The sequence below is a fragment of the Bubalus kerabau genome, chromosome 1 (assembly GCF_029407905.1).
Source record: "Bubalus kerabau isolate K-KA32 ecotype Philippines breed swamp buffalo chromosome 1, PCC_UOA_SB_1v2, whole genome shotgun sequence".
NCBI classification, from domain to species: Eukaryota; Metazoa; Chordata; class Mammalia; order Artiodactyla; family Bovidae; genus Bubalus; species Bubalus kerabau.
Window position 1 is genome coordinate 231753495 of NC_073624.1, and position 16510 is coordinate 231770004.

The 16510-nt window shown below is 47.5% G+C and overlaps 1 long non-coding RNA gene across 1 annotated transcript; it reads right to left on the reverse strand.

Annotated features, from left to right (window-relative positions):
- Positions 1–2118: 2118 nt before the first annotated feature.
- LOC129642254 (uncharacterized) lies at positions 2119–8625 on the reverse strand. Its single transcript, XR_008709574.1, has 3 exons — positions 8508–8625; positions 7805–7923; positions 2119–3427 (listed from the first exon to the last, which is right to left on the reverse strand). It is a non-coding gene; the product is annotated as an uncharacterized LOC129642254 (long non-coding RNA).
- Between the last annotated feature and the right edge of the window lie 7885 nt (positions 8626–16510).

The following is a 16510-nucleotide window of genomic DNA, read 5'->3' on the forward strand; positions in this document are numbered from 1 at the left end:
GTTTGGATCTTGCTGAGATCCAAGCCTTATGCATTCACCCACTCACATGAGTGGTTCAGACTCTGAGGTTTATCCTGGGGGGGGTTAGAGTGGCAGGGTTTCTAAGTTGGAGCAGGCAGAGAAGGCTTCCTGCAACAGGTAGCTCTCAAAGCATGAACTGGGTTTGAATAAAATGAAAAGGGAGAAGGCAGAGAACATTCTCATGAACTTCTGCACGATATGGGCTCTGCCTTCTCTGCCATCCTCTCCTCCTGTCACTCTCCTCCTTTTTTCACTCTACTCTATCCTCACTGGCTTCCTTTCAGTTCCTCAATGACTGAAACATTATTGCCACCCCAGGGGCTTTGCACTTGCTCTCACCTCTGTTGGGAACTTTCTCCCATCTGATTTTCTTGTGCCTGGAGTTTTTTTGCCCTTCAGATCTCTGTCCTAATGTCAGCTCCTAAGAGAGGCTCTCACAGGCTTAGTTCAGCACCTTGCCCTGCTTTGCTTCCTTCCTGGCACTTGTCATGATCAGGAGTGGTTTGTCCACCTGTGCTGGACAGACACTGCCTGAGAACAGGCACTTCACGTGTCTTATCTGCTGCAATGCTCCAAGTCTAGAGCAGTGGCCAGCACAAAGCTGGTTCTCAGTCAGAGTGGAAGCTGTCTTTTACTAGGGTTCCAGCCTGCAATAGTGCCCAGTGCTGGTCTTCACTGGTCTTCAGGTGCAGTAAAGTCAGGGAGAAAAAGACAAATAGCATATGATATTGCTTATATGCAAATCTAAAAAGAATGATACAAATGACCTTACATACAAAACCAAAACAGACTCAGAGACTTAAAGAACAAATTTATGGTTAGCAGTGGGGAAGGGTTGGGGGGGGCATAAATTGGGAGATTGCAATTGACATAGACACACTGCTGCTGCTGCTGCTAAGTCGCTTCAGTCGTGTCCGACTCTGTGCGACCCCACAGATGGCAGCCCACCAGGCTCCCCCGTCCCTGGGATTCTCCAGGCAAGGACACTGGAGTGGGTTGCCATTGCCTTCTCCAGTGCATGAAAGTGAAAAGTGAAAGTAAAGTCGCTCAGTCGTGTCTGACTCAGCGACCCCATGGACTGCAGCCCACCGGGCTCCTCCGTCCATGGGATTTTCCAGGCAAGAGTACTGGAGTGGGGTGCCATTGCCTTCTCCCATAGACACACTACTATATATAAAACAGATAGCTAACAAGGACCTACTGTATAACACAGGGAATGTTCCTCAATATTCTGTAACAACCTAAATGGGAAAAGAATTTGAAAAAGAATAGATACACTTACATGTATAACTGAATCACTTTGCTGTATACCCGAAACTGACACAACATTGTTATCAACTGTACTCCATTATAAAATGCAAAGTTAAAAAAAGGGAAGGGGGAGATTCTTGAACCTGAGAAAGTCTGGGTGTCTGTGCATTTTTCATTAGAGAAGGCCCATGGCTTCCTTCAGGTTTTGAAAGGGACGAGTCAGAAATCCATGAAAGTATTTCTGCACCAGCTGACCACCAAGACCTCTCCCAGTTGCACAGATCAAGAGCTCTGCCTCAGCTGTTTAGTACAGGGTGCTGGCAGATTCCTCAGATATCTGTTTGCACTGTGGACAGATGTGTGCTTTTATAGGATTGGTTGCTATAGCTCCCAGGGATCATGGAGACTAAAATTAACTTAAACGTTGTGTTTTTCTTCATAAACTAAGATAATGATTCTGATGAAAGTGAGCTGATGGAACCATTCCCAGTGTTTGGCTGGAGTTCTCACGAGGCCTTCAGCTCAGGAGCTAGAAAGCTGACTGGGGCTAGGCCAAAGCTCTGGGACAAAGATCCCATCTGGGGGCTCTCTGTGGGGGGACCCTGAGCCTGGATTCCTCAGAGGAAAACTTAGGAGGTTTTCTGTCTAGGTCCTCCCTAGCACCCTGGGGGGACAGGAGCCTCTGAAGCAAGATGGCTTGGACCTAGGGAGGGAGACCATTAGGACTAAGGCTGGTCCTCTGGCCACCACCAAGGGAAGAGAGAGAAGTGCGCTTGGGCCAGGGGTGCTGGTCCTGGGTGCCAGGCCCTGCTCTGACCCTGTGTCGCTGAGTGACACAGGCTCATCCCTGCTCCTGTCTGAGCTATGCCTTTTCCTTGGTTAGTATACTGGACAGCATGATAGTAGTCCTGTGTGTGCTCAGCTGCTTCAGCTGTGTCCAACTCTTTGCCACCCTGTGGGCTGTAGCCCACCAGGCTCCTCTGTCCATGGGGTTCTCCAGGCAAGAATACTGGAGTGGGTAGCCATTCTCTTCTCCAGGGGATCTTCCCAACCCAGGGATTGAACCCAGGTCTCCTGCATTGCAGGCAGATTCTTTACTGTCTGAACCACCAGGGAAGCCCCATAGTAGTCATAAGAGCCAATATTTGTTAAATACCTTCTATGTGCCAAGCACTGAGCTAAGTGCTTGGTGCATATTTTCTGACCTAACCTTTATGAGATAGGAACTATTATCCCCATTTTAGAGATGTGGAAAGTGAAATTTCAGATCCATAATTTGCCCAAGCTCATGCACCAAGTACATGATTGAATCAGAGATTCAAATCCAGGTATAAGGGACACCAGTGCCCAAGTGCTTAACCTACTACACTCCACTTCTCCTAAGTTCCCCTCCATCTCTGCCATCTGTGGGCTCTGGACTGCACCGCCATTGGGTGCCCATCTCCCTAGTCGGGTGTGTTGCTGGCCCCACATCAGATTGGATCAGCTTTTCACCTTGCAGAATGAGAAGTCAGCCCCTTGGGGTCCCTACCAGCTGCCCATCACCTTGTCCAGCTTCTCACCCGCTGTGCTCCTTTAGGTACCACCCCTGCTCCCTTGATCCTTCCCTTCTTGACATAGCACCCAGCACAGCTTTAGAACTAGGACAGTGCCCATAAGTGCATGGTGTCCAGGCTCCCATACCTCCCAGAACGTCAGCTGCCTCCATCACTCATTCATGGATTCCACTCCACAGAGGCTGTATCCATAAGTAGGGCAAAGGCTGTCTTCATGCCTTTTACATTCTAACAGCTAGAGGCAGGTGATAAATAAAGTTTCAGGTTGTGATCAGTCCTATGAATGAACTAAACAGGATGACTTGAGAAGGTAATGGGAGAATTATTTACTGATAGGGTGGTCAGGGTAGGCCTTTGGAGGAGGTCAATTTTGGGGAAAAAAATGAATGATGAGTCAGTGAGAAGGGCTGGGGGAGGAGTGTTCCAGGCAAGGGGAGAATAAGTGCCAAGACCCTGACTTCTTCAAGTGACTGAAAATGTGGCTAAAATTATAGATCAGAGATTTCCCTTCTCCTCATGGCCTTCCTCATCCTCCTCTCCTTCTTCCTCTGCTTCATCCCTGTTCTTCATCTCCTTTCTCAGTGAATGACAGAGCCATCCTGTGAAGGAATCGGGGAAATAGGGAATTAGAACCTAGGTTGTAGATATAGAGAAACTGAGGCCCCAGTCCCTCAGTGGAGATGGGACTCCAGACCAGGTCTCCTGAGCCTGGCTCAGAGACCGAATCTCAGGCTCACTGAGAGCCTGCTCACCCTTCTGCTCGTAACTCCAGAGCTTCTGTCACCTGGACCACATGATGGACCATCTCTGGGAGCTGAACCAGCGCCGGGTGGGCCACCAGCGTTACCACGTACGAGCAGAACTACGTAGAGAGGAAGCGAGAGGTCCAAGCTCTGGAAACAGACGGGGCGACTGTCAATTTGACTTCTAGCAAGAAGGAAGGCAACCAAGCAGAAAGTTAAGTAAATAGAAGCGGTGCCAAGAAACGTCCCCTCAGGCCTCACATCAGAAGCAGTGTCAGCGTCTCAGTGGTTCAGAGCTCCAAGGCTGTAAATCCTGAGTGGGCCTTGCGAGCAAAAAAAAAAAAAAGTTTTGTATGTGGGAACTTGAGGGCCTTGGGCAGACCAGGTCCCCTTGGAACAATTATGAGTAAACTAGAAAGAGAGATGACAATTTCCAATCTTTCTCAGCAGACACTGGGCAAAACACTTATGTTCATTATCTCTTTTAAACTTCCCTTAATATACACACTTAGCTAGGATATTAGTTTTCCATTATTGCTATAATAAATTATCCCAAACTTGGTGACTTAAAACACACATTTATGACTTTACATTTCTGGAGATCAGAGGTCCTAAAATCAAGGTCTTGGCAGGGCTGTGTTCCTTCTGAAGGCCTGAGGGGAGAATCTGTGTCCTTGCCTTTTTCAGCTTCTAGAAGCCAGCTGCCTTGCTTGGCCTATGGCCTGTTCTCCATCCTCCAAGCACATCTTTCCAACCTCTGTTTCCTGTGTTGCATCTCCTTTTACTGACTTTGACCCTCTCACTTCCCTCTTATAGAGACTCTTGTGATTACATTGAGCCCACCCAGATAATCTAGGATAATCTTCCCATCTCCAAGGCCTAACTTCACCTGCAAAGTTGGTCCCTTTGGCCATATTTATAGTTACAGGAATAAGAACATGGACTTTTTGGAGGGGGGTGGGCATTATTTTGTCTACCATAGGGAGGTATAATTGCTTCCCAGGTGGCATTAGTGGTAAAGAACCCACCTGCCAATGTAGAAGATGCAGAAGACTCAGGTTCAGTCCCTGGGCTGGGACGATCCCCTGGAGGAGGAAAAGACAACCCACTCCAGTATTCTTACCTGGAGAATCTCATGGACTGAGGATCCTAGCAGACTATAGTCCATGGGCTTGCAAAGAGTCAGAAACGACTGAAGTGACTTAACATGCATGCATGGAGGTGCAATTACCGTTCCCATTCCAGAGATGAGGAAAGAAAGGTTCAGAGAATTAAATAGCTTGCTCAAAGTCCCACTGTTGTAAAGCTAGGAATCTACACAAGTAGCTTAACTCCAGACCCCAGCTCTCTGTTGCTTCCCTAATCACAACCCTGCCTGTGCCATGTGAGGCTCCCTCCCTTCCCCTATCTGCCCCAAGCCCACCCATCCTTTGAGCTCAGGCTGAATCTTTGTTAGTCTTTCAAAGTTTAAAGCTGATAGGGCCCTTCAGCTCTATCCAGGCCTACTCCTCCTTGTATGGCTGGGGAAATGGAGGATTGTACAGCCCAAGGTCACAGTATAGAAAGCTAGGCTTAGAGCCCTGGTCTCCAGGCCCAAGTGGAGGCCAACTCTGGCTGCTCCAAGTCTCTGGAGGCAGGGACTGGGCCACCTGATCCCTTTGGGCTTAAGATTATGTATCAAAACTCTGACACGCACCATTTGTGCATCTGGCTGAAGGTCAAGCCTGCCAAACTAAGACAGCCCGGGCAGAGGGAGACTGACTCAGCCTGTCTTCCTGTTACTGTATCTTTCCCTGGGCCGGCCCTCCCATTGGCTGAAGGGCACAAAGAGCCCATTGTTCTCTGGTTGTTGGTCCCCTGGGCAGAGTGGCTGATGACCAGGGCAAGGCCAAAGGGAGAGGAGGGTGGAATTTCATGTCAGCACTCACTGTACTCTCAGCACTCCCACCAACAAATTCACATTCCCCCTCAGCTTTCTACAGTTCATAAAGGACTTTTCTTCCCATATCTTAGGGAGCAGCACAGTCAGTCCCTCAGGTAGAAAAGTAAGGATTCACTCAGCACATTCAGGGCTTGAGCAGACAGAATGTTCTGCTCATGGTCACCCAAATGGCCCAGTGAAGCTGAAATGACCACTCCAAACTGGTCTGAGGCTCTTTCTACTAACCAGCTGCCTCTACCTGGGGTCAAGGGAGAACTTACCGAGGCATCCTCTTCCCCACTGAGGTGGCAAAGCATTCATCATGTGTTGGCTGCACTTTCTCAAGTTGACACAAACCACCACCCCCCACCAATGAACAGCGTTTGAGTTGCAATTAGGTTCTGCCTTTAGTAGGACCCTGCCTGTAGTCTATCCTCGAGTGGTGTATCTTTTCTCTGCACCTCGATTTTCTTGTCTTATTTAATAAGCATGATTATACATCTGACCCTCCTGAGTACAAAGTCAGTGTTAGATTCAAGAGAGAGTAGGTTTCAGAGAGTGAGTTAACAAGAGCAAAGTTGAAAGGCCCAACTTTGGAGTCAGATCTCTGGGCCTGGATCCTGTGGCAAGTGACTTAACTCTAAAACTCTGGGCAGGGACTCCCCTGGTGGTCTAGTGGTTAAGACTCTGCATTTCCACTGCAGGGGGTGAAGGTTCAAGCCCTGATCAGGGAATTTAAGATCCCGCAGACTGCGAGGTACAGCCAAAAATTAAGGGGAAAAAAACAAACAAACAAACAATAAAACTTGGGGCATAGTATTTCAGCTCCAACCTCAGTTTACTCAAATGTAATGGTACAATCCACCCCCTTCCCAGCCCCCTGCCTTTATGAGGATCTTGTAAGGATTAAATGAAATTATATATGTAGTGTGTTTGGCTCACTGTTTCATATCCTGCACTATCAAGAAATGTGAGCTATCTTATCATTAGAGCATTAAAAATTTCCCAAAGCATGTCCACATACTCTTAGTCCTCAGATAAAAAGGGGGACCCTGGGTTCAAGTGAGTTTGGGAAGCATGGCATCAGCCACCTTCCTCATGGTTATTCCTGAGGCACAAGACAATGTTAAAGCCTCTGAGAAGTTCTGCAGGAAAGAAACCCTTTTTCGGTCTGTTTGTTTGTTTAGGCTGCGCCATTCGGCATTCAGGATCTTATTTCCCCTACCAGGGAAAACCTTTATGTGTCCCTCTTTTCAGTGAACTTCTGAATATGTCCCAGAGAACTCTGTTTCCATGAAAATGCCTTTGAGGGATGTCTGTTGGATCCAATGTCCTTGTCCAGGAAGGTGAAGTAACTTGTTCATGAGTGGGTCGTGAGGCCAGTGAATGGTAGACCCGGGGCTTGACCCGGGGCTTGACCCAAGCTCATGAATTCTTTGGCATAGTGCTCTATTAAAGCATGCTGAGGAAAGGCCTCCTGCTAGAGGTATAGACACATCATCATCAAGTTGCTCACTTGTATCCAACTCTGTGACCCCGTGGTCTGACAGGCTCCTCTGTCCATGGGATTCTCCAGGCAAGAATACTGGACTGGGTGGCCATTTCCTTCTCCATGGGATCTTCCCGACCCAGGGATCAAACCTAGGTTTGATCTGCCTGCATTGCAGGTGGATTCATTACCATTTGAACCACCAGGGAAGCCCAGAAATGTAGACAAATTCTCTCTAAATGTCAAAAGATTCATGTACAGAGTACATAGACTTTTACTCTGTCTTTGAGGTCCTGTATCCATGACTGAAGGTGCCAGGCTCCCTCCGGACTGAGCTATCTCCCCGTAGCCCTGGGTGGGGTTGGAGGAGCTCGACGATGGATTAGTTCTGCCTCCTCCCATCCCTGGCTCTGTAACACTCCAGCTGCTGGTCTGGGTCCAGGGAACACTCACACGCAGGCACCAATTTTCTCCTGAAACCCCACACGCCTGGAAATCTTTTCTGAAGGAGGGGGAAAGCCCTATAACCCAGTCCGGCAACGTGGCAGATCTTACATGTTCCCTGACGTGGCCGGCAAACCAAGCCTCTCTTCAGTTTTAGCAGCTGTGGACCCAGGGGTAATGACAGCCCCGCCAGTCCAGCGACGTGGCAACTGGTGCTATGACTCATCTGAGCTGGGGGACAGCCTAGAGCCTCCATCCTTCTTTTCTGGGTCTCAGGAGATGGGGACACAGAAGGGAGATCTGGATTAACCAATTACCAATTAACCCCTTACCCCTGTCTCCAAGTCTCTTTTCCCCCACCATTGCCTGGCAGACTCACTCTCTTCTGGGGTTGATCCAGTAGGTCATCTCTCCCCACTCCTGGCTTCAGTTCTCAGACAGCAACTTCTTGTAATGAATCTTCGAGACTTTCCACACCAGTGACGTTCACACAGGCTTCTATGGGAGTTTCATAGAGGAGCCTTAAGGAGACAGAAAGAAAGCCAAAAGGGCAGATCTCCAGATTCCCAGTCCATTTCTGCCTTCAACCAGAGCAGAACTACATTAAAAAAAAAATTATTGGAGTATAGTTGATTTACAGTGTTGTGTTGGTTTTAGGTGTACAGCAAAGTGAATCAGTTGTATATAAACATATGTCCATTTTTTTTTTTTTTTTTAGATTCTTTTCCCATATAGGCCGTTATAGAGTACTGAGTAGAGTTCCTTGTGCTACACAGCAGGTCCTTATTAGCTACCTAGAGCAGAACTACTTCTACCTGTCTGACATATCAGGCTATTGCCTAAGATTTCATTACTTAATAAAAAAACTGAAATGCACAAGTTTATTTTTAGCCCACTGGCTTTACCGGTGAAGAAAAAAATGAGCAGAGAGAGAGAGAGAGAGAGCAATCTGTCCCAAGACACAGAGTATCACAAACTCACAAGCTGTACCCAGCCCCGTGGGAAAGGAAAGAGCTCCATGGGCCAAATGTGAGCCCCGGACAATGTCAGACCCACTCCCTGGAAGCTTGAAGTCTCCTCACCCCAGGTAGGCAGCCATGAGGAAGGGGCTCCATCCACCTGCCTGGTACATCCCTGGAGAAGAAACCAGCGTTACCAGGGAGACAGGGTCATCATCTTTGGGAGCAGGCAGGTGACAGGTTTGAGAAGTTCCTCTAGACAATGTGCTTGATCTAGCCGGGGCTGGGGGAGGGGCTTGGTCAACTTGGAGAGAACATGCCCCACCCAGAGGCTCTCAGATCCCTTGCTGCTGCTGCTAAGTCGCTTCAGTTGTGTCCGACTCTGTGCGACCCCATAGACGGCAGCCCACTAGGCTCCCCCGTCCCTGGGATTCTCCAGGCAAGAACACTGGAGTGGGTTGCCATTGCCTTCTCCAATGCATGAAATTAAAAATAGAAGTGAAGTCGCTCAGTCGTGTCCGACTCAGGCAAGAGTACTGGAGTGGGTTGCCATTCTCAGATCCCTTACCCCCTTTTTAAATATTTTCTCCTTCAAACAAAATCCATCTGCTAGAGGTATCTCTTATCAGCTACCAGTCTGGCAGCTTTATTGATGGGAGCTGAGGCTGGTTCACCTTTCTCAAAGGTCCCTCTTCTGTATCCTTCTGGGAGAAAGACCAATGTCTTACTTTCTGGTTATGAAAACTTTAGAGAGACCTAGCCTTGTGCTTCCTTCTCTTTGCTTTTCTCTCCCTCTTCTCCATCTTCTCATTTCCCATCTTCCTTTTTTTTATCTGAACCCTTTCTTTTTCAAATCCCTTATGACTATACAGTGGTGTGAGAAATAGATTTAACGGACTAGATCTGATAGACAGAGTGCCTGATGAACTATGGATGAAGGTTCGTGACATTCCACAGGAGATAGGAATCAAGACTATCCCCAAGAAAAAGAAATGCAAAAAAGCAAAATGGCTGTCTGAGGAGGCCTTACAAATAGCTGTGAAAAGAAGGGAAGCGAAAAGCAAAGGAGAAAAAGAAAGATATACCCATTTGAATGCAGAGTTCCAAAGAATAGCAAGGAGAGATAAGAAAGCCTTCCTCAGTGATCAATGCAAAGAAATAGAGGAAAACAATAGAATGGGAAAGACTACAGATCACTTCAAGAAAATTAGAGATACCAAGGGAACATTTCATGCAAAGATGGGCTCAATAAAGGACAGAAATGGTATGGACCTAACAGAAGCAGAAGATATTAAGAAGAGGTGGCAAGAATACACAGAAGAACTGTACAAAAAAGATCTTCACGACCAAGATAATCACGATGGTGTGATCACTCACCTAGAGCCAGACATCCTGGAATGTGAAGTCAAGCGGGCCTTAGGAAGCATCACTATGAACAAAGCTAGTGGAGGTGATGGAATTCCAGTTGAGCTATTTCAAATCCTGAAAGATGATGCTGTGAAAGTGCTGCCCTCAATATGCCAACAAATTTGGAAAACTCAGCAGAAGCCACAGGACTGGAAAAGGGCAGTTTTCTTTCCAATCCCAAAGAAAGGCAATGCCAAAGAATGTTCAAACTACCACACAATTGCACTCATCTCACATGCTAGTAAAGTAATGCTTAAAATTCTCCAAGCCAGGCTTCAGCAATACATGAACCATGAACTTCCAGATGTTCAAGCTGGTTTTAGAAAAGACAGAGGAGCCAGAGATCAAATTGCCAACATCTGATGGATCATCGAAAAAGCAAGAGAGTTCCAGAAGAATTATCTATTTCTGCTTTATTGACTATGCCAAAGCCTTTGACTGTGTGGATCACAAGAAACTGTGGAAAATTCTGAAAGAGATGGGAATATCAGAACACCTGACCTGCCTCTTGAGAAACCTATATGCAGGTCAGAAGCAACAGTTAAAACTGGACATGAAACAACAGACTGGTTCCAAATAGGGAAAGGAGTACGTCAAGGCTGTATATTGTCACCCTGCTTATTTGATTTATATGCAGAATACATCATGAGAAACGCTGGGCTGGAGGAAGCACAAGCTGGAATCAAGATTGCCAGGAGAAATATCAATAACCTCAGATATGCAGATGACACCACCCTTATGGCAGAAAGTGAAGAAGAACTAAAGAGCCTCTTGATGAAAGTGAAAGAGGACAGTGAAAAAATTGGCTTAAAGCTCAACATTTGGAAAACTAAGATCATGGCATCTGATCCCATCACTTCATGGGAAATAGATGGGGAAACAGTGGAAACAGTGGCTGACTTTATTTTTGGGGGCTCCAAAATCACTGCAGATGGTAACTGCAGCCATGAAATTAAAAGACATTTACTCCTTGGAAGGAAAGTTATGACCAACCTGGATAGCATATTAAAAAGCAGAGACATTTCTTGGCTATGATTTTTCCAGTGGTCATGTATGGATGTGAGAGTTGGACTGTGAAGAAAGCTGAGCGCCAAAGAATTGATGCTTTTGCACCATGGTGTTGGAGAAGACTCTTGAGAGTCCCTTGGACTGCAAGGAGATCCAACCTGTCCATCCTAAAGGAGATCAGTCCTGGGTGTTCATTGGAAGGACTGATGTTGAAGCTGAAACTCCAATACTTTGGCCACCTGATGCAAAGAGCTGACTCATTTGAAAAGCCCCTGATGCTGGGAAAGATTGAGGGCAGGGGGGGAAGGGGACGACAGAGGATGAGATGGTTGGATGGTATCACTGACTCTATGGACATGGGTTTGGGTGGACTCCGGGAGTTGGTGATGGACAGGGAGGCCTGGCGTGCTGTGGTTCATGGGGTCACAAAGAGTTGGACACACCTGAGTAACTGAACTGACTTTCTTTTTCTGTTCTTCCCATCTCTTTCTTTCTTTCTTTATTTGGCTGCACCAAGTCTTGGCTGCAGCATGTGGGATCCCATTCCCCTGCTTTGGGAGTGCAGAGGCTTTGCCACTGGACCACCAGGTAGTCCCTTCCCATCTTTTTGAAGAGAGTAGTGGACCAGGCATCAAGGGGCCCGAGTTCCTCACTCCATAAATAACTTAGGCAAGTCATCTCCCTTCTCTGGGCACTTGGCTCATTTGTAAAATGAGGCTGTCGGGTTAGGTCACAATTTCCAAATGGTGGGAGATGAGGATCAAGGTGAGGGGGCTCAGATTCTCTCCTTAGACACTTCCCCCCCACCAAGAGAGCTGTTGTTGGGATATTTTAATCAGGTTCTGCAGCTAAATAACTCTTGAAAAGCACTATGTCATTTAATTCAAGGCCTTGAAGACTTTCAGTTCAGTGTTTCCTCTTCTCTTTCTCTACTGTTTCCTGTGTCTCTCCCTCCCCCAGATTCTCAGGTTTTCTAGGGGAGCCTTGTGATTCTCCAGGGTGGCAACTCTGAGTCTGCCCTGCTATCTCTCAGGAGGCCAGACTTTGCCCTTTGACTTGCAATGTGGGAGAAGGAATCATTTCTTTCCTGAAACCCCAGAACCGTAAGGGCCCCACCCCAGAGCTATGAGTAGTCAGAGCCAGCCACCCATCTTGGCCCCTGGTCCCAACACCAAGATCTCCACCCCCTGCCTTCCCCCACTAAATGGCCCACTTCCCAGCCTTATCCCAAGTTGGATTATTCTCCTGATTCAGACATTTTTGTGGTGTGAAATCATCCCCGCCCCAGCCAGCTGAAGCCAGGAGCTCGCTCCAGCCCACAGCAGCTGGCCAGCCCTCCCTTCTCCTGCCACGTCCCACACCCTCAGCTCCTCTGCTCCAGGGGCTCAGAATTTCCATCTGATGTCCTTCCAAGGCTAAAGAGAAATTCAGACAGAGTGGCAGGGGCATGGCTGCTCTGTCCCTTCCCTGCAGCTCCTGTGCGGCTGCTGGCACAACGTGGCTAACTCCCAGGTCAAGGCGATTAAGATGAGTTTGTGAGATCCAGACAGAGGGACAGAGTCCAAGAAAGACAGAGAAACAGGCTCAGACAGAGAAGAGAAAGACATTGACCGAGCATGCCATGATCAAGAGAGAAGCAGAAGTGAGAAGAGAGGGGAAAAGTCACCCACAGATAAACAAATGTGGAGAAATCGACCCAAAACTCAGAAATAAGACCAGAGGGTGACTGCATGTCCTCTTGATGTTAGACTAGAGCCTGGACTAACACACCCATCCAGGGACCACCTTCTCTAGGAGATGTACTGTTGTTTGGCTTGTTTACTATTGATTAGGGGGCCTGGCTCTGAAGTTACATATTAATCCATAGATTTCTGTCCAGTTGAAGGAAGAACCCCAGAGGCTGGAGTTTTAAGGCCTTGTAGGACATTAACCAGTTTTGTATATGACCTAGCAGACTCTCCAGCTTTCCTTCAGTGCCCATGTAGACATGATCTCTCTTTGAACTCTCCTGGAATCAGCTTTACCACCCTACTATTCCCTCATGAACAGGTTAAATAAATCATTGACATGTGCCCATTTTTTATTTTTATGAAAGTTTTTAACTTAAAAAAAAAACTGGTTTTGACAGGAGAAGCAAAAAATAGAATGAGGCAGATAAGGAAAGAGTGAGAGGCAGAGAGAGAAAGGGAGAGAGAGAGAGAGACGCACTGAGAGATCAGCAGGAAAAAGCAACACAGAGAAGCAGAAAGAGCTAAAGGCAGAGATGAGACTTCTCTGGTGGTCCAGTGGTTAGGACTCAGTGCTTTCTCTGCCAGGACCCGGGTTCAGTCCCTGGTTGGGAAACCAAGATCCTGCAAGCCTCGTGGCATGGCCAAAAGAAAAAAGAGATCAAGGCAGAGGAACTGGGACCCAGTCAAACCCATACACAAAGTCAGAGAGAGAGAAGGAAAGAGAGAGGAGAGCTAATAGCAGAGCACAGGGTCAGCCATGCATACGCACAAAACCATAAATAGTGGTAGCTTCAAGAGAGGGGATGGATTGAGCGGAAACGGAGGTGAGTGGTACTTTATACCAACTTATTACTTCCCTAGTGCATTTTTTATGGACATATAATTGCCTGTTGTTTGGTGCTTTTAAAATAGACACAGAGGGCAAGGCCAAAAGACACTGAGAGAGAAAAAGGAACCACCAAAGAGAGATGGCTGGCAGTAAGAGCAGCACAGGTAGGGCAAGTGAGACTTGATGGGAGGCCGTGGAGGCAGGATCAAGAACGGTTCACACCTGCTCCTGTGCTCACTGAGCCTGGAGCCCTTTTGGGCTGGGTGTGGGGCTGTCAGAAGTCTGTGTGGGAGGCAGGCAGGGAGCCAGAAGAAGCAGAGAAGAGGCAGACATGGAGGAGAGAGATGAGCAGGAACAAACAGATCCAGGGCCGGTTGAGAGACAATCAGGAGCTGTGACCAGGCCTCCTCCCTCCTCCCAGAACCTGGGCACCCAGGCCTGAAGGGAGGCACCTTTCAGAGACGTTGTGGGGGTCCGGGAGATAGAGGATGGGGGAGCCTCCCAGAGAGCTTCTCCAGGGCATGGAATGTGCCCTGAGAGCTGCCAGGTCCACAGGCAACCACCTCTGGTACATCAGCCTTATAAGGAGAAGCAGACTGAGGGCCCGTCACATTCAACCCCGTTCATGAAAGGAGATAACTCAGGCCCAGGCAGGAGGAGAGACTTATTCAAGATCACATGGTTAATTTGAATATCATCAGGAGGAGGAGCCAAATCGATGACTCCCTCTTTGATGTTTTTTCCATTCTAGCCTCACCACTTTTCATTTTCCACACAGCAACTAGAATGGCTCTTAAAATGCACATCACTCTGTCCCTTCCCTGCTGGAAACCCTTGCAGAATTCTCTCCCCCAGTGCCATTTTCTAGCTAATGAGGTGTATGGCACTTGAGAAGGATCCTTTCAGGAATCTGACTCAGCTGGGTAGTCCATCTCTCTTTTAAAATATCAAATTATACAGATAGGGGCTCTACCCTGCCCGCCCACTGCAGATTTGGCCAAGGCCACGTACATCCTAGAGGCAGCTCTTCTTGTGGCTCAATCCAAATGTCTTATGTATAATGTCCTCAGCAGGCTCTTAACATGGGCTCTCTCCTCAGATCCCTACTGGCATGTAGAGTAGACTTAGCTGGCCCTGTTCATCCCTTCTCCTTCCCAAAGTAGTGAAGTCCTATCATGAGGTAGACACTCATTCTTGGTGGGATGAAAAAGGACTCCAAAGGACAGAGTTGTTATTTGAAGTCATACTTAGATTTGGCATGCAGAAGTCCACCTTTTCACCTTTTCTTCCTTCATTCTTCCTGCTGCCTGGAATGAAGGCATAATGGCCGGAGCACCAGCAGCTATATTGGACCACAAAATTACCTCAAGAATGGAAGCCATTAGCTAAGGGGATGGAGATGAAAAAAAGAGCCTGGGGTCTGATGACCAAAGAACTGCCATAACAACTCTGGACACACTACCTCCAGCCATCTGATCTCAGCTCAGTGAATTCCTGAGAGAAGCCTTCACTAACCACCTAATCTCATGGATGGGTGGTATCATTGACTCAATGGACATGAGTTTGAGCAAACTCCAGGAAATAGTGAAGGTCAGGGAAGCCTGGTGTGCTGCAGTCTATGGGGCTGAAAAAGTCTCGCACTACTGAGCTACTGAACAGCAACAACCCACCCCTGATCTCCAGTCACTCTGTCATCCACCCTGGGGGGATTTTCTTCCTTATCACAAGATAAATTCACCTGTGCTTATTCATGGGCTTGTTCTCTATCTCCCTCTCCCCCAGAATCTAAGTGTTGCATGAACAGGGCTCTTGCATGTCTTGGTCACTGGTACAGCACTTGTGTTTCACACAACGCCTACATTTCTTCAACAGAGATGGTTTTTCCTTTTTCAAGAACTCCCCATAGGAATTTTATGTTTTTTTTAATCACAGTTTTTAGAAAATCAGTCTTAGTAGGTGCAATGATTAGGTTTAAGGAATAATGATACAATTTTAAAGAAATTTACACTAATAAATCTTAAGGCTCACTGAAACTTGGTTTGATTTTTTTTTTAAATTTTATTTATTTATTTTTTGGCTGCATTATGAGGCATGTGGGAATCTTAGTTCCCCGACCAGGGATCAAACCCACACCCCTGACACTGGATACCACTGGACCACCAGGGAAGTCCCTATGCATTTTTAAATTGAATGTTCTGTTAGATTCAAGTCTAGAGTAGAGATACAATGTGCTGGGAATTCAGGAGGAGAGCATGCTGTTGCAAGGGTCCAGGGATTAACAGTGAGGATGGAAATGTGGAAGCACAGTTGAGAGCTAGCTCTAAAGTACCATGAAGAGACTCTTGAACGCGAATCTGATGATGTCACTGCCCTACATAAACACTTCGTTCCCCACAGAATACCCTTCAAGCTCCTTAAGGCAGATTGAGTCCCTGCATAGCCTGGACCCTGCCTACCCTCCAGTCTCATCTCTCAACACTTCCTATACCATTCCTCCGCACCCAACACAACACACATTCTAATAAACTGACCCACAGTAACTGCTGTGGGCCACCAGGATCTCTTGAACCTATGGCTGCCTTTGTGTATCCTCTTCTCCCCACCAAGTTCTCTATGGACTTGAACTGCTCATTCCTACCCTCCATTAATGCTCAGCCTAGACATGGCTTCCTCTGGAAAGCTTCTCTGATTCCAGAGAACTGGGTTAGGTACCTCCCCTACAGGCTGTGTAGTTGTTTTTTCATCTCTCCTCCGCACTCTGCTGTTTCCTGGGCCAGGGAATGACGCCTTGTTCATTGTGCCCCAGCGTTTGCACTGCGCCCCACCCAGAGGGGGCGCTCCGTTACTCATTTGAGTGAATGGGATTATACCAAGAGGAGGGTAAAGATAAAGCAAGAGAGCTGACTCCATTTACAATGGTCTCTTACGTCTCGTCCACCCCAGACTCATACAGCTTTCTGGCTCCCTGTCCTTAGAGAAGTCTTCTCTGAGGTCCACACTCAGCCCTCAGGCTGTAACCCCGAGCCAGGTGGGGCTTGGACTGAATACAGGTGGGGATTCTTCCACCCCTTCTGGTCCTTCTCTGGTTTCCAACCTAGAGTTTCAGCCCCAAGGACACGCAGCATCCATCTTCCCTCAACAGCTCAGCTGGT